Raw genomic sequence first — 7,103 nt, 5'->3', positions numbered from 1 at the left:
GGAGCGTACAAACCAACGTGAAGATCAGATAATACTTAGCGGGTTAAATGGACTAAAACTTTTGTGTGAAATTGGTAAAAATTTCAATAACGTAGCGGTTAAACAACGGAAGTAATAGTACTACATAAGTGGGTTTCATTACATTTTAGTTTGTGTGAACTAAATTTTGCTTGCCTGCTACAAAAATTTCTTTGTCATGCTAGATAACTTTTTGGTTTTGGTCATAAGTATTATACATTACATCTCTGATATTTGATAACTAAATTTTCACAATCATTGAAAAGAAGTTCCGTGGAGAGCGATTGTCCAGGGATAGTGGTATAGGGTATCCCATAGTCGGCTCCGTCCGACTATAGACTTCTCTTACTTGTTTTGGTATATATAAGTATGGGTCTACGACCATTATTTGCGTTACAAACTTTTTGGGCAAAACCAACTTTTAATACGCTCCGCTTTGGGCTGAGGTGAAATTTAAAACTCAATAAAACCTTTATCACTAATGTACATATTGTAGATTTAAACCATTCCATTTCATGTGACTTTCAAGTAAAACATGTATGAGTTACATAGTTTTGTAGTTGATAATGTTTGCAATTTCTTCATATGTGAATGAAGAAACTTTTAGTTCACACAATTGTCTAATGTACATTTGAACATTGTACCACATAGAGAACAAATAACAATACGAACATACATACATAGTTATTTTGCAGCAATTGAAGTAGGAGTGTCGAAATGGAAGTTTGTCTAGTATAAGAAGATTGTTGTATCCAATTTTGGGTATTTTACAGGTTTTCTAGCCGAATTATGTATATGTTTGCATTGACCAAACTTCATGTGATCGTCGGTCGTTATGCCCAAGTTCTCCTTCCCAACAGTCTCTTCAATATTCTAATTTCGATTGAAACCAGCCATGTTTCTATCATTTTACTTTCGTCAAAAATCTCTTGGTTTTGGATAGATGTACAACGTTTTTGTATTATACGTCGGAGAAGTATCTCACATACGTTACATTATCTAATAGATCATCTCTGTTGGGAGCTAAATATGTATATCCAAATTTTAACTAATTTTTAAATATTTTTTTAAACTTTATATATGAATGTATATTTATATATGTATATGAGAGTTATCTGAAATCGATTTTCACCAAAAGCAATAGAGTTTTTTCTAGGAATACAAAAATTTTCTTCGCCAACTATCATTTGAATTGGACAATAAATGTGACCTGAACATACTTATTTTGTTGGCCCACAGAACATTTGTCCGAAGCCGAACAAAGAAAGGATTTTCAAGCCTTGGCCTTCCAGTTCTGCGTGTACCGCCATATAGCCCGTAACTATGACATTGCCAAGCCGATACAGCTCGTGGTTCATACGACATTGTTATCCACCATCAACTCATATTGGCCCGTATATCTTGGGTAAACATTTTCTCTCAAACACACCAAGCACTGTCTTGTCTGCTTGCGCAAGTACGCAAGTTTCGGAACCATACATTAGCATGGGTAGTATCAGTCTTTTGTAAGGTGTATTTATACCAGCATCGCCCAACAGAATACAGTCGAAATCGCTTATAACGTCGGTCAAGTGACCGACGAAATTTGTCGCTATAACCGATATGTCGTTATAAGCGATAGGGCTATAAAGGGCCCCAGAGATTTGGACTCTTGGATATCGTCGTTATAACCGATATGACGTTATAAACGACGACGTTATAAGCGATTTCGACTGTACCATCAAACTAAAGCAAGTGTTTATGTGTAGGTGATAAAACAACAACCACATGATGTTTATCAGTCGTGTTTTGCACACGTACACTCTGAATGAGGGAGAATGGCAAAAGCAAAACAACTCAGTGGGCGCCCGCAGTATACAGATGGGCCACGTACACTGTGAATGAGGGAGAATGTCAACCATATTATGGAGGGTATAATTAAATTTATCATTCCGTAACACATCGAAAGAGACCCTATAAAGCACATATATTCTCGATCAGGGTAACCATGTCTGTCTGTTAGTCCGTCTGTTGAAATCAAGATACAGCTCGCAATTTTGAAGATAGAGCTTTGTAATTTGGTATAGAAGTTTCTAATACCCCTAGGATGTTTGGCATTGCAAATGGGCTATATCGGTCCACGTTTTGATATAGCCCCCCATAGAACGGTATCACCCGATTTTCGGTATTTTGAAGGTTGTGGCCACAACAACCCATCGAAATGGCTGAAATTTGGTATTTAGTATTTGTTGTGGGTATACAACTTTCCCCCTTAATGTAGCCCACATAGGACGGTGCCTCCCGAATTTCGGTATTTTGAAGGTTAGCCACATTGTTTTACTGAAATTTGGTATTTAGTCTTCTTCATAGACGAAAAGGAACTAATTGTTCCATTTTAATGCAATAAAACTCGTGGTGGAGGGTATAACAAGAAGAACTTAATACCATTCTTACTTGTTTTGTTTAACCAGATGTGGCTTTGTTTTTAAACGTCTTACTTAAGCCAAAGTACCATCTGTTGGCCAATACTATTCTTTTTATTTCACAACTGAGTTTGTTTATTGTGCTTATGGCGGTGCCGATGTAGACTAAGTCTTTAACTACCTCAAAATTATATGCACCAAATTCCACAGCTGTAGTGGAATTCTGTAACTCATTTTTCGAGTTGCCGACAAAAATCGGTAAAATTAAAACGCAAAATTATAAATGAAAAGTATCAATAAAAGTTTACAACACTGTTGCTATTGGTAGGATTTGGCGATAACTTCATTTTGGTTGTTAAATAACTGAAAATTTTCGTTAATTACCGAAATTATAAGCAATTTAATTTTAACGATTTTTGTCGGTAACTCAAAAAATGAGTTACAGAATTCCACTACTGGTCTGAGTTCTATGGACGCATTTCGCGTTGGTTTTGTCGCAGTTTACTGCCAGACCCACATTAGCAGATTCTCTCGCAAGCATTTTAAAGGTATCAGTTACATCTTTTACTGATCGGCCAATGATGTCAAAATTGTCAGCATAATCGAACAACGTGTGGCTCTTGAGTATATTGTGTCATTTCTTTTAACTTTTCCAACAGGATGTTGAATAGATCACACGAAATGCTGTCTCTTTGTCTGAAATCTCTATTGGTATTGAACTGTTCGGAGAGATTATTTTCTATTTCCGGGTATCAGTTATAGTAGTCTTACAGAGCAGAATTAGCTTTGCAGGGATACAAAATTCAGACATGGCTTGGAATACCTTTGAATGTAAGGGACTGTCGAAGTTAGCTATATAAATGACAAAAAGATGATGATGTGTCGATCTGCCGATCTGGTGGATTTGCCAGGCCTAAGGCCGCGTAGATATGGCCCAATTATTTCGTTTACTAAAGGCTTTAGTCGTTCATACAATATCCCTGACACTATCTTATTAGCAATAAGGAGCAGACTTATGCCCCTATAGTTAGAGCACACTGTCTTATCTCCTTTTTTGCGGACGGGACACAGGATGCTCAGGTTCCAATCGTCGGGTACGTGTTCTTTCTGTCAGATGGTGTTAACCAGCTGATGCATACACCTTACCAGAGTGTCGTCTCTGGTTTTGAACAGATCGGCTTATTCAGTCCATTTATTGCTGTCTTCAGCTCATATTAGCCGGACGGTATTCACTCAATTCCATCTTCAGGTTTGGATCAATTGTATCTCCATCGTTTTGATAGTATTGAATACCAACAATTTTTAAAAATTCTCTTTCCATGTCCTAAGCACACTGTCTGTATCAGTTAACAAATTACCTTGCTGATCTCTACAGCAGAATGTGCCTGCAGAAAAGCCATAAGTTTGATATTTCACTCTTTGATAGAATTTACGGGCTTCATTCTGGATCTTGTACCTCTCGATTCTCTCTTTTCTGCGGAAAATACGTTTCTCCTTTCTTTATTTCTCCCGATCTCTCTGGTATATTTATTCTAGATCAGCATAAAATTGTAAGTGGGAATAACAATGCCCGTCCGTCTGTCTGTCGAAATCGAGGTACAGCTCCCAATATTTAAAATAGAGCTTTATATTTTAATACAGAAGTTTTTATTACTCCTAGGATGTTCCGAATTGAAAATGGGCTATATCGGTCCACGTTTTCAGATGGATGGTACCTCCCGATTTCGGTAGTTTGATGGTTTTGGCCTCAATATTCCACTGAAATGTTACAATTTAATGTTAAGTCTTTATTGGGGTTATAAAACATTCCAGCAGAGAATTCTCGCTAAAGAATCAAGATTCCATATAGCGCCTCATAGAAGGGTACTTCCCGGTTTTCGGTTTTGTGAAGGTTGTGGCCTCAATATCCAATCGAAGTGGTTGAAATTTTGCATTTATTCTTCGTTAGGGGTATACAACTTTCCACCAGAAATTTGTTTTCATATAGCCATCATAGAACGGCCCTTCCCGATTTTCAGTATTTTGAAGGTGTCGGCGTCATTATCAAACCAAAAAAATTGTTTTTTTTTCTTTGATGGGGGTATAAAGTATTATAGAAAAGAATTGTCATTATAGGTCCACGTTTTCATATTAAAATTTCCACACCAAAAATTGTCGGTATAGGGCCACGACCATCGAAAGGAAGCACACTGTTCCTATTTACTTCAATAAAGTTCGTGGCGGAGGTTATAAAATGTTCGGTGCTGCCGAACTAACAGCCGGTCTTACTTGTTCATTTCTCTTTTTTTGCTGCGGGAAAGATGTTTCTCTGCTATCCTTTTCTTGCGATACCTCTCTCGTGCGTTTCGCGTTGCTACTGACTGTATAGTAGCCCGTATTTCTCTCTTCGGTAGGAGCACGTGACTCCTGATCATACCATGGGTTCCTTGGTGGAGGTCTTTGGTATCCAAGAATAGATTTTGCGGATGTTTGCATGGAGTGACCATATTTACCACTGTGCTGATATGTTATCGGGACAAAGATTGCTTTTATTAAGCAATTTGGCCAGTTGAGTGGAATATGCTCGGGCTCTCTATTGTGATTGCAGCTTACCGATGTTCAAATACCGTGTTGTATATGTATTAGGGTTATGACTTTTTGACATTTTTTCTCAAAAATGATTTCCTGTAGCAGGGATGAATGAACTTTTGCCTATTAATCACTATGCTATCGTTTATTCCATTGAAATATAAAAAAGTTCACGCACAAATCGATTTTAAAAAAATAATTTTTTGAAAAAATATATGAAATGAAAAAAATTTTTTTTTTCAAAAAAATAATTTTTTGTTGCACGAATGAATAAATATAAGCCTACTAATAACTATAATAACGTTTATTTCATTCAAATATTAAAAAAGTCGCGAAAAAAGTCACTTTGAAAAAATTTTTAAATTTTTTGTTTTTTGTTAAAAAATTATTAGTTAGCGACATTTTTACGATTCTCAGAATTGAAGAAAAATAGTGAGAAATAAATTGTATGTCATTTTAATTATCTCACATGTGGTTCTAAAGTCTATTTTCAATTATATATCTGTTTTCAGTGACTTCAAAAAATTGTCCATAATTTTGATAAATTCAAATTTTAAAATCATTTTGTGCGTGAGGTTTTTTCACCGAATCACCTTATAATTAAGATTTTATATAATCTTATGGCAAAACTCATCACGATGATACAGGGATATGAGGTTGTAAAAAAGTCATAACCCTAATATGTATATCCGAATTTTATTCGCAATGTTTAATCGGGTACGTACCTTTGCTTCAACAAGTTGGTGGTCCGAGTCTATGTTTGCTCCCGATTTCTTGTTTTTTGTTTTGTGACAGTCAGGTGCCCGAAGTCTATCACTCTCATTTCATAGTAAGATGTTGCATTATGGAGATTGAATTTACCGACTGTTGGGCCAAAGATATTTTCCTTTCCAATTTTGGTATTAAAATCGCCTAAAATAATGTTAATGTCATGGGCAGGACAACGGTCAAATGTTTCTTCTAAGCTCTCGTAAATTATATCTTTAGTCTGTTCGTCGTTGTCTTCAGTGAGAGCATATGCGCAAATAAAACTCATGTTGAAAATTTTCTTGTGAAGCCTTTCCCAATCCATGGAATTTACTGTATGGGAGTAATATCGGCCTTGTACTTTGCAAGTACATCTGCCAGTGCGTAAACCACACCTTCTGGTCATTTAAACTTTACTAGCCCAACGACCAACCCAAGTTTTTAACGTTCTTGTGGGTGAATGTGCGGCATATGTTATCTCACTACCTCTAATGGATGTTAAAGGCAGGTGTCAGCTGTGGACACCACGGGGAGGACAGTGTTCACTTGAAATGAAAGTGGGAGCAAGATAAGTCCATTGCTTTGCCTTGTTAAAGCTGGTCAGGACCTTTCCTTCCGCTTTCCCAACAGCGTCTTCAATATCCTAATTTAATTTGAAACCAGCTAATCTTCTATCATTTTACTTTCGTCAAAAACCTACTGATTTTGGATAGATATATATTCTCTTTGACGTATTATTATCCATCGGAAAAGTATGTCATATATGCCGCCAGACCATCTGTGATGGGAGCTTTGTCCAAATTTTAAATTTATTTTAGTATAAATTTCAACTTTCTTTGTCTGAAAAATATATTTTTGGGGGTTGATATTCAAATCTGAACCGATTCCAATATATTTTGGCAAGCTAAAGAAGGACAAAACAACAAAATTTATTTAAAATGATAGTCGACTCTCCATTTAGCTATTATTTCCAGCAAAACATCTGAGTCCATCAACTTGGGCAAGCGTGGTATTGATGTTAAGCCTTCAACTCTAGCTATAAAATGAGAGCGACTTTATTGAAATTTGGTTTCACTTAAGTACTTAGTATGAGACGCGAATAGTATTAGTTGTACAAGAAGGTAGTATGATCAAAGATGTAAATTAATAGTACTATTTACAAAATATGTACATAAGTAAACAAAATAGTAAAGTAAAATAAAATAATTCATTGAATTAAAATTGAATTATACATAAGGGAAATTATAATAATAAAAGTTGACCCGCTTTAAAACTTGTTTCTAGAAATGTACGACCTTATATAGACAATTTTCCGTTGTTGTGTGGACTCCAAATAGACTATTATTATTTGTATTACTTCTAAGACAT

The sequence above is a fragment of the Musca autumnalis genome, unplaced genomic scaffold, assembly GCF_047663935.1.
Source record: "Musca autumnalis isolate F117 unplaced genomic scaffold, ASM4766393v1 scaffold_4, whole genome shotgun sequence".
Taxonomy (NCBI): Eukaryota; Metazoa; Arthropoda; class Insecta; order Diptera; family Muscidae; genus Musca; species Musca autumnalis.
The sequence above is the reverse complement of the archived record's forward strand: the minus strand, read 5'-3'. Positions refer to the sequence as shown.